This window comes from Artemia sp. Qi Xiang Cuo, chromosome 2, assembly GCF_049724085.1.
Source record: "Artemia sp. Qi Xiang Cuo chromosome 2, ASM4972408v1, whole genome shotgun sequence".
Lineage (NCBI taxonomy): Eukaryota > Metazoa > Arthropoda > Branchiopoda > Anostraca > Artemiidae > Artemia > Artemia sp. Qi Xiang Cuo.
In genome coordinates, this window is record NC_142795.1 from 44281374 (window position 1) to 44298444 (window position 17071).

The 17071-nt window shown below is 32.2% G+C and overlaps 1 protein-coding gene across 1 annotated transcript in view; it reads right to left on the reverse strand.

Moving 5' to 3' along the window:
* LOC148955266 (carboxypeptidase Q-like) overlaps positions 1-17071 on the reverse strand; it is an 87753-nt gene that overhangs the window by 17462 nt on the left and 53220 nt on the right. The gene's annotated exons all lie outside the window — the stretch shown is intronic.

A 17071-nucleotide genomic window follows, 5' to 3' on the forward strand; every position in this document is an offset into this window, starting at 1 on the left:
CCTCCAGGTAATCTCAAGGGTCTGATTTCATTTACGGCAATAATCTGTAGTATAGGAAGTAAGTTCCCTGATTGGTGAAAATTGGCAAGGATTTATGTACGCTTGATTTTTATTTCAATATCAAAACTACCACCTTTTAAAAATTCTAAGCTTTGGTTGAGGAGGCTGGTACCTGTAATATGAAAGTAATTTTACCATGTTTAACATATCTACTGTTTTTTTTTTTAATCTTCCCCTTTCCTCTATCCACTCCCACTTGACATTACCGCAACCAGAATTTTACTCCTCGAATCAACTGTAAATAGTGGCCCTAGATGGAATACATTAGGAACACAAATATTTTATGTTCCTTAGACACATATGTTCATCTTTATTCTCTTAGGAACGTTTGAAGTTCTAATATTTTTAATCAAGCAAATTCCTCCGTCTCTCTCCTTAAGCTCTTAATAAAAATCAATTTTGTTTGAATGGACTTGTATTTTTCAGTGACCGCTATGGGAGCACTCTTGTCATGTGTTGCATTGCAGACTTTCTATGAGCCTTGCGCTAAAGCTGAATCAATTCAAAAGTCCACCCAAAAATCCTTTAATAAAGAGACAAAATTAATTTTTATACTTACTGAAAAACGGTCTGCTGATCAATTTCAGGTAGAAAATTACTGATCTTTGCTTAAATGTTACAAAGCCAGCGTTACTTCTGGTCGAAGCTAAGATGCTTCCCCTAATTGCTAGCCTACTCAGCTAGTTTTTTCTTAGGTATTCTCCTTTATCACCTGCGTAGGAAGGCTATCAAAATAATTCCATACCCTTAATATACCCTGTGATTATTTTTCAATAATTAAGCTTCAACCACCTGCTACTTTGTTCCCCATCTTACACTTTTTCCCCGTTTTCATACAGTTTCATACATCTGTTAATATTTTCTACAGATAATACATATCTTTTTAAGTTTTAGTGTAGAGCATTCCAATACATTTGGCAAGCCATACAAAGAGTAAGGTCTTTGAAAACAGGGATGCCACCATCAATAAGAAGTCCTAATAATTGAAGTATTTAGCCAGCTATCGTTTTCACTATTATATATTGTAGTTTTTCTATGGCAAAGCGCCATAATGATTTTGTTACTATATTAGTTATACGAGGGCTATTCTGAGAGTCTGTGTCTTGGAATGAAAAGAAATAGATTGATGACTGTTTTTTTTTCAAACGAAAATATTGAATATAATCTTGCTTAAATTTAAATGTTTATTGCAACAGTATACAAGCTTAGTGATCCTCCCTGCATTTTATCCCCCTCTGCATTTTTCCAGAGGTGGTGTAAGCATTTTTGTATCAGTCATTCCTGTAATAAGTAGACAATCAGCTCTGATAGCAATGTGTTGATGTTAATCGAACGGGGGAACAAAAGCTCCAGAACAAAACGAGAAAACGTCTGCATACATTAGAGAAAAGGCTCATCAATTGTTTTAGCAGATAAGAAAAAGTCTTTTCGTATTTTGGAGGTGACTGGGTGGAAGGTTACTCGAACACACGATAAGTGACGCAAACTCTACCCCAAGTCCCAAACTAAGAATAATATGGTTGAAATATAAAAGGAAAAAACTGCACAAAGAGGATGTGAGGAAGCTGATTCACCGTTATGACATATGACTTGTGAAAAGATGTTAAGCTATAGTTTAAGAGTATAGTCAAGTGTGTGTAATTATTGAGTTAAACAATAAATTACTTAACTTAGAGAGAATCCAGTTAAAATGCAAACTCAGAGATTTAAACTTAACTTTTACAGAAAAACCGAATTTGAAACTCTTCTAAAAACGTGGTCCTTTCTGCTAGAGCGAAACCATAAAATAACTTTGACATCCCAGGTGCCAATTTGATGCAAAAAGCTTTAACCAAAAATAATATAATAATAAAAATATTCCAAGGAATTGATTACGTAAGACAATCTAGTAATAAACATTTGACATATTCACAGTAAATGATGGTACCATTCCTGTTTAGATGATGATAATGTATTCGAAGCCATTGTAAGAATCCACCTTACGTGTGTGTGGATTTCCACCCTATGCATTGGAATTGGTGGTTTGACAAAAAAATAAATAGAAGTTTGGTAGCTTATCATCAATAAGTGTTAAGCTTTAATGGGAGTTAAGCTCATCAAATTCTCCTGAACCCCTTCCCTATCCTTATCCGAAAGAATTACCGTAAATTACTTTTCATCAAGATTATTTAAAGAATACATATTGAAACAAATAAATGTTCTTGTGTTTCGGTCATTACACTTTAAATTTTGAGGAATTTATTAGTTTCTTCAACAATTACCAGTTTCAAAAGAATTAAAACAGTAAAATAACTGAACTTCCCAATGAATAAATAAATAAAAATAAAAGAAAGTCAATATGTAGCGTCAGATGCGACGATTTAATAGTTTATACACGAGTTAAGCACTCCCTGCCTATAGAACTTTAGCATAGTAGGTAGCGCTAAAGTTTAGACAGTTGTAAGCTCACTAATTCATGAAACTGGTTGGATAGTAATGTGATAAAATAATATGTTCTAGGATTTCTGAAACATGTCTTAATCTGAAAGCTACCCCAACACAATTTGACTTCCGTCTATAATTTGATGGGGAACTTTATGCACATAACATTCGGCTATGGCTACATTTTTAATATGGTAAGGTCAATAAATTTGGAAGTGACTGACAATGTGTGCTAGCATACCTAAATTAATATTTACAACCCTGAGAAGTCATCAAAAGATTTCTTTCCAAAGAAATGTCATCAAAACCAAATTTTTTTATAGATTCAGGGTGCCATTGTTGTCCTAAAAGTTTTTCTATTAAACCGTTCGTGGTAAGAAGCTGTAAGTAAGGACCAGCTGGTATTAATAGTAACTGGATCTTTAAATACAGAATTAGGTCAACAATATATATATATATATATATATATATATATATATATATATATATATATATATATATATATATATATATATATATATATATATATATATATATATATATATATATATATATATATATATATATATACATATATGCATATATATATATATATATATATATATATATATATATATATATATATATATATATATATATATATATCAAAAGAATTGACTTTTCATCGTAATTTTGGATATCCAAAAATTCTTAAGTATAAACTTAATCATAAAATGCTACAATCCTGAGAAAGCTCAATCTGTTTGTGAAAAAGGGGCAAAATAACCCGAAAAGGGTAATTGATATTAATGGAAACTGCCCCCTTAAATTCAGAATAACATCAAAACAGCCAGCAAATTAATCAAAACCAGTAATTTTATAAATTTTTCCGAGAAGACAGATTACGGATGCGCGTATTTTTTTTCCCAGGAGTGATCATATCAATCCAATGGTCCTAGAAAATTGAAACAGGCTCATTCGAACGAAAAGTAAAAGTTCATATGCACTTTTTAAAGAGCAAAAACATTGTGTTACAGGAAAGTGGTGTTTTCTGCCATGTTGCGGCTCAAAAGATGCCAAGAAGCCAACGAATGATGATTCTGAGATAGCCAATTGATTAAAAATTATCAGAAAATTGTATGTTAAACTTTCCAGTTTCAGTGACAATAACACCGTGTGGTGGCACGTTTGTCCCTAAAGATGAATGCACAAAAAGTAAACAGTTCAAATTGATATTTGATTTATTATATATCATTCATCAATATCTAACATAGTTGATTTACTTGACGCCTGGTAAAATTATAAATAATGGTGTTTAATTGTATATCAACCAATATAAAGCAGGGCCGGTGGTTTTTTTTTAGGTCAATACACTGAGCTTGAACTTGAAAAAGTGTATTTTTATGCCTAAAATTCCTTATTGTCAGGTAGCCTTCAGATAAATATAAATATAAAGAGGTTTTTCATTTTGATTTGGAGGGGGGAAGAGAGGAGGACACAGATAATCTATCTCTATCACCTTTTTTTATTCCCAGGTTTTCTTTTGAGAATACACTTAAACTATTGGTCCTCCAGGGTGATAGTATTATTTTTGTAGTAGACAATCTTTTTTGTTGTCAAACAGTTCGTTGTAAAGAACTGTAAGCAAGCAGCAGCTTGGCTCAACAGTAACCAAAACTCTAAATACCAGAATTTTGATATCAATAGATACATCAAAAGAATTAACTTATTATGCTGATTTCAAATATATAAGGTTCATTAAGTTTAGTGTTACCCATCAACAGCTATGAGCCTGAGAAAATTTGACTGATTTTCTAAAAAAAAGAAGGGACACCCCTTGAAAGTTAAAGAATCTCAATGAAAACCACACTACTGTAGAAGTTTCAAGTCCCTATATACAAAAATGTGGAATTTTGCATTTGTTGCCCAAGAATGATAGCGGATGCGTGTTTATTCGTTGTTGTTTTTTTACAGGGGTGATCGTATCAAAATAATAATCCTAGAAGATCAGTAAAGGATGCTTTCGAACGGTTTTTAAAAGTTCTAGTTCCCTTTTTAAGTGATCAAAAAGAATTTAGGGCAACTAGCCCCCTTCCCATGCCTCTAAAGTATACAGACATTTTTCGGGTTGGGCGTGATTTTGTCCTTCTGGTGGGTTTCCATGGTTTTTGTGGGGAGGGAAATTTCCGGGGAGTGAACTTTCCAGGGGAAATGTTACGCTGGGGGATTTGACAGAATTCCTATACGAAATTCTTTGTAATTGTATTACTATGTCTTTGCAAACTCAATTTTGCATGTGGAGATGTTCCGGGGGAATTATCCGGGGGCCATTTTCAGCGTGTTTCGATTTTGGGGACAAAATTTACACGGAAGGAGGGAATTCTAGAGTGATCGAGAAAATGATTAGAGATTAAAGTCTTTTCAAATGAAGGTATGCTAAGGAGAATTTTTCAGGCTGAATCTTCCGCAAGAAATTTTACGGGGGAGGGGGATATTCAGTAAGGATGGAACTGTCCGGAAGGAATTTAACTGGGGGAGGTGCAGTTTACGGGGGAGAAAATTTTCAAAGAGGAGTGTCCCTTGAAAGGGGATTTTTCATGGAGGGTGATCCAGATTTACGAGCATTATTTGAAAAACGATAAGAAATTGAATTTAAAAAACAATCTTTTTAACTGAAAATAAGGAGCAACATTAAAATTCAAAACGAATAGAAATTATTCCGTATACGAAGGAGTTGTCCCCTCCTCTACACCGTGCTCTTTAAGCTAAAGTTTAAATTTTTTCCCAATTTTTTAAGAACGGCTTCTGAAACACAAAGGTCATTGAGTTAGAATAGGAAGCTTTTTAAAAAATGCTAAATGCTTTAGCGTAAAGAGCAAGGCATTGAGGAGGGGGGCAGCCCCTTCATATACGGAATAATTTCTGTTCGTTTTGATATTTAATTTTGCTCCTTACTTTGAGTTAAAAAAAAAGTTATTTTACTTAATCCGGGTTGAAGCGATAGCTAGTAAGAGACGATCACGCCCCATAGTAAAAATAAAATAGCCCATAACTCCTAAAACTAGAATCAGATCAAAAAACGAAGTACACTACTAGAACCGCCTTGTCCGAATCCCCAATATAGGAAAGTTACCATCTTTAGGTTTGAACAACAAGGGAAATATATTGGCTTGAAAATCAAGAAAAGTGGCTGAAACCACGATATTTTGCATAAACGGCATCTTTTTTTTCTCCTCAGACAAGTTGGCACTGGAACACCGTAGAGAGGATAGGAACATCGTCTCCCTGCTATGGCTGATCAGTAGTATTTTTGTGCTTAAAACATTGTAAGGTGTTTTCACCAGATGTCTTTTTTGTCTTATCATAGTTGAAGTGGCTGAAACCACGATATTCTGCGTGTACGGCATCTTTTTTTCGTTTTTCCTTTCTGTTTCTCCTCAGATAGCTTGACACTGGAAGATCGTAGAGAAATGTTTAATGGCTAATTTTAAAGGAAATCGATGTGGTTAAAAACCTTTTGTAAATGAAAAAAATAAATTTTTAAACATGATTAATTTCTTACGAAAAACTGCATTTTGCATGTACAAGATTGATCAACGACGTCATAATCCAAGGTTGTATCCAGGTCGTCTCTTACTATTCCAATTAAAAAAAAAGCTATAGTCTTTTTTCTGTTTGTAATTTCACAGTATCTAGTAACATAAAAAAATACATTTGCATGCTTTCCAGCACAAAGGGTGTAAAGATGGGGAGGGGGAGTATTATGAGCACCATCAGGAAATTTCCCTGGGGGAGGAGAAGGCTTAGAAGAAATCGCCTTAAATACCGTAAAAACGATGACTTTATAATTGAAATAACAAAGTCACAGGGTTACATACTTTTATTTAAAAAGTTACAAGGTTTCACTTCGGAAGAAATAAGTTGATTTTATGTAAATGTTGTTTTGAGGATTATTACAAAAGTTTAATTTCAACAGTGAATCCTCTTAATTCTACCTCTTAATGGGGTCCGCTTTTTGTTGTGATTATTGAGAAGCGAGGATGACTGCTCAGAAAGCAATTTGTGTTTCCGAATAAAAAAGAAACAAAGCCGTGGAACTATTCTGATCATATAAATTTTGATTAAAAAGATCCACATTTGTTTTCTGTTATCGAATAATGTGCCAGAGTCATATTTGGTCATTGCAAAGGGTGGCATCACTTTTATACAATACAATTAATAATTGCAATTTTTCCAATGATAGACACAAGAATAGGTCCTAGTTAGGATTAAATCCTCCAAAGAATGCAACAAACACGTACACTGGCATACATTTTGGTAGAGGCGCAAATTTAAACAAGTAAAAAAATTGTGGTCTTTTGAGGATTCGATTATCTCTGGATAAAAATTTTTGTGGATTGAAAAAAACTGACAATTACTAATAATGCTGTATAAAAAACGATGGTACTTTTTGCAGTGACTGATTAAAACAGTGGTAAAAATATTGTTTGCCTGATGACAGAAAAAAACCATGACACTTTTTGTCGATTACACAAAAAAATAGTACTCCTTCCTTTTAATGACGCTTTTGGCCATGTCTAGAAAAACAACAGAAATAACGTTATTTTTTGCAGTCAGAGATTGTTTACTATTAATGACAAACAGGGTTGATAATTCCAGCTAGATTGCAGTAATAGAAAAATAATATTAGTGCAGATAGGATTCGAGCCAGATGAGAGATTTTTGTTGGGAGCAAAAAAAGAAATAATTCTGCCTCTACAAACTTTGACCAGGTCAGCAATTTTTTCTTTGCGTACAATTAAGTGTCTGTGTAAACATGAACTTGTAAATACAAAAGCAAATCAAACAGCTCGTGTTAACGAACTGTAAGTAAGGAGCGACACGTCTCAATGGTAACCGAAACTCCAGAAAACAGAATTTTTATATCAATAAAAATATAAAAGGAATCAGCATATTATGCTGATTCCAAATATATAACATTCATTAAGCTTAGTATTACCCATAAAAGACTACAACCCTGTGAAAACCCACCTGATTTTTGAAAAGGGGGAGGGGGAAGGTAGAAACCCGTTAAAAGTAAAAAAAAAATTGAATTTTATATTTTTAATCAGAAGATAAGATCAGGGATGCGTCTTTATTATTTGTTTTTTTTCCCAAGGGCGATCGTATCTAAATAATGACCCTAGAACATCGGGAGAGGATTCATTTGAACGGAAATTAAAAGTTTACAGAAAATAACGGAAAAAGTGCCCTTGTTAAGTGACCAAAATATTGGAGGGCAGCTAGCCTTCCTCTCACGCCCCCTTTTCTCCAAAATTGTCCGATCAAATTTTTAATATAGAAATGTTGTTTAGCCTAGATTAAAAGTCCAAGAATTATGCCTTTAGAGATAACTTGATCCCCCGCCCCCAGCCTCTGGAAATAGGTCTTTAAGTTAAAAAATTTGCCCAATATTTACTTATAGTATTTATTTTTGGGAAATATACAGATATTTTTTGTGTGTGGGGAGGGGGGGATTTTGTGCTTGGAGTAGGATTCCATTGTGATAATTTTCCATGTGGAGGGAAATTATTTTTATTTTTATTTCTTTCTTTGAAACCCCCTATACCCCCCTCCCCCCACCCCCACCCATCCTGGATATGGCCTTGCCCTCAAGCATCAAGTTATCTAAATACTAGTAAAGTAGTACTAGTAAGTAGTACATAAGGGTAAAAAGCAAGATATACGCGGTAATTATTAGGCACAAAAAGGGATTGAATTAGTGGACAAAGAAATATTCTTCGTGTCCTTGCCTAGATGCACATAATCGCAAGACCCTAAATAGACTAACAAATCCAAATCGAACGTTGATGTTATTACAAAGGAATCTCGGAACCTGCTCTTGCATGTAGAGATGTTCCGAAGGAAATTTTCAGAGTGTTTGGATTTCCATGACATAATTTCCACGAGAGGGGGGGGGGGTCCCGGAGTAATATTAAAAATGATTAGAACTTAGTCTTTTTCAAATGAAACTATGCTAAGGAGAATAATTCAGGATAAATCTTCTGCAATAAATTTTATGGGGGGGGGGATTTTCAGGAAGGATGGAATTGCCCGGAAGGAATTTTATGGAAGGGGGTTTATTTCATGTGGGAGGAACTTTCCAATGAGGAGCTTCCCGTGAGGAGAAGGAATTTTTCATGGAAGGCGAGCCAGAAATAATGGAATTATTTGAAAAAAGATCAGAAATAAAATAAAAATAACAAGTTTTTTTTCAATTGAAAGTAAGGACCAACAACAAAACTCAAAACAGACAGAAGATATTAAAATAGGAAGCTTTTTTAAAAGTGCTAAAAAACTTAACGTGAAAAGCAAGGTATTGAAAAGAGGTAACCCCTTCCCATACGAAATGGTTTGTGTTCGTTTTGAGGTTTAATGTTGCTCCTTACTTTCAGTTGAAAAAACTTGTCTTTTTGTTTAATATAAACTAGGATGTATAATACAAAATATAATACAAACATTATTTATTTACTGTTGGAACATGATTATAACTCTAAAACCAGACGTGGTTGAGATATTTGGTTGCGCTTTCAGTCAAGGACTACAAGCAATTACACCCATTTTTACTACTACTATTTGAAAAACAGTTTGAAATTGTGCGCTAGTGAAATCGTTTTGTATTTGCTTTGAACTCATTGAACTTTAATATGCAGACATGAGATTAATCTGAAAAGCAAATTTCTTAATGACAAAGACAATAAAATACTTCCAGGTATCCGTTTAGGACAAAGCCGTTGAACTGTCAAAAATTTGAAAATTCGATCTCTGCAAAGCATGACTTGCACTTTCTAAACGAGTTTTTTGACTTGAAACACTTTTAAGACTGGTGTATAATAGTCATAACTTGGGAAAGTTTCTCCCTTTAGATAATTTAAATAAGCAGCAATCTGTCACGAGTTTTCTTCAGACGTTAAATTGTAATTTGTTTCTTGCTTCTTTTTTGTCGTGTCTGAAGTCTAAAATACAGTTGTATGGTATTTCATCCATTAATAATATTAAGAATGGCATACGTTTGGATTAAATTCATGTCTTTATTGGTGTTTGCTAACCGTTGTTAAAATCCACTCACATAACAAATAAAAAAGCAGATGACTGCTAAATATCTTTTTTTTTATCTTTTTTAAATCATACCCTATTAAAAAAAAAATACAAGGAATATATGACTTCAAATAAAAGTGTTTGCTCTAGTGAAAAAAAAGTAGTACAAGAATGTTTAGGCTACTGCTAGCAAATGTTGTTTCAGATAGGTCGCAGGGATAGTTAGGATATTCTTCTCTTTGATTAAGAGAAGATAAACTTCGTTTCAGATTAATTTTTCTGAGAAAGTCCTTAACATAGTAGAATTAGGAACGAAGGGTGGGGGGGAGCCCAAGGATCATAGACCCTATCCCTCTTAGCAGGAGAAGTTGAAAGTATAGATCTTACACAATAAGGAAAAAGAACTTAAAATTGTCCCAACCGTTTAAGAACGACTGCTCAAAGATAAGGGTTGTTTAATTGTAATAAGAAGCCTTTTTGAAGGATTATAGAACTTTAGCGTAGGGAACGAGATAATGAAAAGGGGGTAGTTCTCCTCATTTACGGAGTACTTTCTCATTGATTTAAGATTTAATGCCATTCTTTACGATTTAATTCGAAAAAAAACTAGTTTTTATACTTAACATTCAGTGAAGTAAAACTATTCATTAGTAGTTATCTAAGTACCATTTTGCTTGCGCCCCTGTACCAAACAGGTTTCTGGTGGGTATAGTCTGGTTTGGTGGGTACAATCTGGTTTGGTGGGTATAATCTGGTTTGGTGGGTATAATCTGGTTTGGTGGGTACAGTCTGGTTTGGTGGGTATAGTCTGGTTTGATGGGTATAGTCTGGTTTGATGGGTATAGTCTGGTTTGTTTTTTTGGGGATTCCCCGCCTGTTCCTAAACATTGCAAAAAAGATAGCAGTATGAACGGGGGGTTACCCGCACAAATTTGTTTCAAATCCAAGTTTTTTTTTTTTTTTTTTTTTTTTTTTTTTTTTTTTAGCAATTTCAACGTTATTTGCTTGCGTCTCTACACCTTTTCAAAGAGATTCAGAGCTCCCTCACATAATGGAATTTGAGGGTCGATAAAGTGAAATTATGTCACTATTCCTGGTTTGGTGGGTATAATCTGGTTTGGTGGGTACAGTCTGGTTTGGTGGGTATAGTCTGGTTTGATGGGTATAGTCTGGTTTGGTGGGTATAGTCTGGTTTGGTTTTTCAAAGAGAGTGAGTATGTTATTTGCTTGCGTGTATAGGAATTCCAATGTTATTTGCTAGCATGTATAGGAATTCCTATGTTATTTTCTTGTGTGTATAGGAATTCCCTTGTTATTTGCTTGCATGTATAGGAATTCCCTTGTTATTTGCTTGCATGTATAGGAATTCCAATGTTATTTTCTTGCGTGTATAGGAATTCCCAAGTTATTTGCTTGCATGTATAGGAATTCACATGTTATTTGCTTGCGTGTATAGGAATTCCCATGCTATTTTAGGGGCTTATGTCCCCCCCATGCTATTATAAGAGTTTATGTCCCCTTCCTATGCTATTCCAGGAGCTTATGTTCCTTCCTATGCTATTATAAGGGCTTTTCCGTGTGGTTTTTTCTTTACTTGGTACCCATTAAAAACAAAATTTTTGTGTTAAATAAGTAGCTTTTGTATCTTTTAAAAGAGCTTTACAGGGGTTGAGAGACTCGATTGCCTAATTCCATGTGGTTTTTCTTTACTTGGTGCCCATTAAAAACACAATTTTTGTGTTAAATAAGTAGCTCTTGTATCTTTTAAAAGAGCTTTACGGGGTTTGAGACACTCTGTTGCCTGATTCCGTTTGGTTTTTCTTTACTTAGTGCTAATTAAAAACGAAATTTTTGTGTTAAATAAGTAGTTCTTGTATCTTTTAAAAGATCTTTACGGGGTTTGAGAGACTCAGTTGCCTAATTACGTGTGATTTTTTTTTACTTGAGGGTCATTAAAAACGAAATTTTTGTGTTAAATAAGTAGTTTTTGTATCTTTTAAAAGAGCTTTACGGGGATTGAGAGACTCAGTTGCCTAATTCCGTGTGATTTTTCTTTACTTGATGGTCATTAAAAACTAAATTTTTGTGTTAATTAAGTAGTTTTGTATATTTTAAAAGAGCTTTACGGGGATTGAGAGACTCAGTTGCCTAATTCCGTGTGATTTTTCTTTACTTGATGGTCATTAAAAACGAAATTTTTGTGTTAAATACGTAGTTTTTGTATCTTTTAAACGAGCTTTACGGGGATTGAGAGACTCTGTGGCCTAATTCAGTGTGATTTTTCTTTAATTGATGTTCATTAAAAAAGAAATTTTTGTGTTAAATAAGTAGTTTTTGTATATTTTAAAATAGCTTTACGGGGATTGAGAGACTCAGTTGCCTAATTCCGTGTGATTTTTCTTTACTTGATGGTCATTAAAAACGAAATTTTCGTGTTAAATAAGTAGTTTTTGTATCTTTTAAAAGAACTTTACGGGGATTGAGAGACTCAGTAGCCTAATTCCGTGTGATTTTTCTTTACTTGGTGGTCATTAAAAACGAAATTTTTGTGTTAATTAAGTAGTTTTTTTATCTTTTAAATGAGCTTTACGGGGATTGAGAGACTCAGTTGCCTAATTCCGTGTGATTTTTCTTTACTTTATGGTCATTATAAAAAAAATTTTTGTGTTAAATAAGTAGTTTTTGTATGTTTTAAATGAGCTTTGCTGGGATTGAGAGACTCAGTAGCCTAATTCCGTGTGATTTTTCTTTACTTGATGGTCATTAAAAACTAATTTTTTTTTTTAAATATTTAGTTTTTTATCTTTTAAAAGATCTTTCAGGGGATTGAGAGACTCAGTTGCCTGATTCCGTGTGATTTTTCTTTACTTGGTAGTCATTAAAAAATAAATTTTTTTGTTAAATAATTAGTTTTTGTATATTTTAAATGAGCTTTAAAGGGATTTAGAGACACAGTGGCCAAATTCCGTGTGTTTTTTCTTTACTTGGTGGTCTTTAAAAACGAAATTTTTGTTTTAAATAAGTAGTTTTTTCATCTTTTAAAAGAGCTTTAAGTGGTTTGAGAGACTCAGTTGACTCATTCCGTGTGTTTTTTCCTTACTTGGTAGTCATTAAAAACGAAATTTTTGTGTTAAATAAGTAGTTTTTCTATCTTTTAAAATAGATTTAAGGGGTTTGAGAGACTCAGGTGCCTTTTTCCGTGTGGTTTTTGTTTACTTGGTGGTCGTTAAAAAAGAAATATTTGTGTTAAATAAGTAGTTTTTGCATCTTTTAAAAGAGCTTTAAGGGGTTTGAGAGACTCATTTGCCTAATTCCGTTTGGTGTTTATTTAATTGGTAGTCATTAAAAACTAAATTTTCGTGTTAAATAAGTAGTTTTTTTATCTTTTAAAAGAGCTTTAAGGGGTTTGAGAGACTCAGATGCCGTTTTCCGTGTGGTTTTTATTTACTTGGTTGTCATTAAAAAAGAAATTTTTGTGTTAAATAAGTAGTTTTTGTATCTTTTAAAAGAGCTTTAAGGGGCTTGAGAGACTCTGTACTGCACTAGTTTTTCAGTAAAGACACTCAATATCCTAAAAGTGTTTAATTCAAACTTTTTTAGAACTTCGAAATTTCTCAACTTTATTTATTTCTTTCTTTCTGTAAATAACTTAAAATTTCAAAATATGCTTACAGTTCTAACAATTGCGCTCTATGATTGGTCAGAGACACGATGTGACTTTCCCACTGGCATTCTATGACCGGTTATTGACAGCGCTCTGTGATTGGTCAGAGACACGATGTGACTTTCCCACTGGTATTCTATGACTGGTTATTGACACAACCTAATCTATTGCATGTATTAAATCAGTATTTTTTACGCAGTGGAACGATAAACACATAAGTCATATCTTTAAAAAAAAAGTGAAGATGGAACATTTTAATAAAGTGTGTTTACATAACAAGGTTATTGTAGCATTGAATGCCGACAAAAAAGAAATATTTAAACTTTGAAACAAGTACAGGTGGTAGCACTATTGGAAATGTATGCATGCATTGTCATGACAGTAAGGAATTAAATTTCTTTGGAATACCGAAAAAATTCAACTCTTATGTTGGTGGTTATGCGAGATTGAGATCTCCAGAGATGATTGCACTCAAAGAGAATGCCAACATAAAAATAATCATTGATGATAGAGGACAACTCCTTGCTACTGTTGCAGGTAACACATTACCTACTGATACATCCAATCGTCACCTTTCAGGTATTAGCATTCAACGGAAGATCAATAAAAGAAATGCCTACTCTTCTACTAATATCGTAAACCATATCTTGTCTACGTGCCGAAACTGTTACCTGTGTAAAAATAATGTGATAATAGACAGTGAAATTGCCAGAAAAATAAAAAGGGCATTGTCAGAAAATATCACGATGGAATATAAAGATGAATCGATGAAAAACAAAACACCAGCAAACGTTACTGACATTGGTCAAACAGTCATTGAACCAAATAATACCATAGACGAAAAGCATATTGAACCTTTTGATGAGACACCAGTAAAAATTGTGTATGACTCAAAATGGAATAATGATTATTCTACTGATTACGAACTAAGAGAAGACAATAGCTATAATATCAAGAGAGAACATGGTGAACTATTTTATGGAACAGATTCAAAATGTCCAAAGTTAATTGTTGATATTAATAATGTATCATAATATATTTATTGTATTAATATTCTACATAGCATTATTTCATTAAAAATATATTTTGCATTACATTGTTATGTGTTCATTATTTTTAGAGTAAGCTAGCATATCAAACGTTGAGAATGTCTAATAAAACGTCGGAGATGTAAGAAAAGGAATTTGCATACATCTATTGTCAGACACATGGGGACAAATTTTTTCTTGAATTCACCTCCTGGATAAATAAAAAAAAGACATTTCATTCAAGAAATAATGACGAAACTCTAAGTAAGCTACAAACTCTGTCATGAAGTTACCTCATGGATACACAATGCAGAAATTTCATTTAAGAAATTGTCAAAAATTTTAAGTAAGTAGCAAATTCATTCAAAAATATGTTAATACGTTTAAGCAATAAATATCTTTAAGCTTAACCCGTCTTTATTCTTTAGAATAGTTTTCATCATTTCATTAAATTATGAAGAAATTGTAAGTAAGTAACAATAGCTTTCTTGAATTCGCTTCCTGGACACAATACAGATATTTAATTCAAGAAATAATAATAAAATCGCAAGTAAGTAATCAAGTCTTTATTGTTTTCCCCTAGTGTATACACAATACTGAAATTTCATTCAAGAAATTATGAAGGAATTCTAAATAGGTAACACACTCATGTTACCTCATGGATACACAATGCAGAAATTTCATTTAAGAAATTATCAAAAATTTTAAGTAAGTATAAAATTCTTTCTTGAATTCGCCTCTTGTGTAAATTAAAAAGACAGTTCATTCAAGAAATTATGAAAAAATTGTAAGTAAGTAGAAAATTCTTTCTTGAATTCACCTGCTGAATAAAAAAAAAGGACATTTCGTTAGAGAAATTATGACAAAATTACAAGTAAGTAACAAACTCTTTATTGTTTTCATGACTTAGATACACGTTTTAGAAATTTAATTCAAGAAATTATGAAAAAATTCTCAGTAAGTAGCAATTTCTTTCTTGAAGTCAACTCTTTGATACACAATACGTAAATTTCATTTAATAAATTATTAAAAAAAACAATTTCTTTCTTGAAGTCAACTCTTTGATACACAATACATAAATTTCATTCAAGAAATTATGAAAATATTTGTAAGTAAGTAACAAACTCTTTTCGTTTTCACCTCTTGGATATACAGTACAGATACTTCATTCAAGAAATTATGAAAAAATCGCAAGTAAGTAACTTTTTTTTTCTTTTTATCAAAAACAATTTTCACTTAGCTACACGATGTAGAAATTTAATTCAAGAAATTAGGAAAAAATTCTCAGTAAGTAACAATTTCTTTCTTGAAGTCAACTCATGGATACACAATACTGAAATTTCATTCAATAATTTCATGACTTAGATACAAGATTTAGACATTATATTAAAGAAATTATGAAAATATTCTCAGTAAGTAACAATTTCTTTCTTGAAGTCGTCTCTCGGATACACAATGCGGAAATTTCATTCAAGAAATTATGAAAATACTTGTAAGTAAGTAACAAACTCTTTATTGATTTCACCTCTTGGATATACAGTACAGATACTTCATTCAAGAAATTGTGAAAAAATCGCAAGTAAGTAACTTTTTTTCTCTTTATCACAAACAATTGTCACTTAGCTAAATGATGTAGAAATTTAATTCATGAAATTATTGAAAAATTCTCAGTAAGTAACAATTTCCTTCTTGAAGTGAACTCTTGGATGCGCAATACGGAAATTTGATTCAAGAAATTATGAAAAAAATTGTAACTATGTAGCAAATTCTTTCTTGAATTTACCTGCTGGACAGACAAAAAAAGGAATTTCGTTCAAGAAATTATGACAAAATTCTAAGTAAGTAACAAACTCTTTATTTTTGTCACGATTTATATATACGACATATAAATTTAATTAAATAAATTATTAAAAAATTATAAGTATAATTATCAAATTCTTTCTTGAATTAACCTTTTGGATAAAAAAAAAAAAAAAAAAAAAATAAATTTATTTAAAGAAATTATGAAAAAATTATAATTAAGTAAAAAAATTTATTTTTTTAAATAGTTATATATAAGATTTATAAATTAAATTAATTAAATTATTAAAAAAATTATAATTAAGTAACCATATCTTTCTTGAAGTTAACTCTTGGATACACAATACGGAAATTTCATTAAAGAAATTATGAAAATATTTGTAAGTAAGTAACAAACTCTTTATTAATTTCACCTCTTGGATATACAGTACAGATACTTCATTCAAGAAATTATGAAAAAATCGCAAGTAAGTAGCTTTTTTTTTTCTTTATCACAAACAATTTTAACTTAGCTAAACGATGTGGGAAATTTAATTCAAGAAATTATTAAAAAATTTTAAGTAAGTAAAAATTTATTTATTTAATTCAACTCTTGTATACACACAATACGGAAATTTCATTCAAGAAATTATAAAAAATATTTGTAAGTAAGTAACAAGCTCTTTATTGATTTCACCTCTTGAATATACAGTACAGATACTTCATTCAAGAAACGTGATTAAACACGTTTTGAAACTACATGCTATTTGTATGCCTGTCCTTGGCACCTTTCCAAACGACCAGGGGGTCCCCACTGGTTCCTACACATTGCAAAAAAAGTGAGCAGTACAACTCCCCGATTACAACCACCCGGTATATGGAGGCACCAATACGCACACAGCTCAAAAGTCCACAGAGCAGTATTACATTTTTTTAAGGTTCATTGCCACCACCGGACGTCGCACCCCGTCACTACGACTAAAAGAACCGTAAAAAAAATGAAATAAAGCTATGTCGACTTTTCAGTTCACTCCGTATTTGAGACGCAAAAACAAGTCTGGTT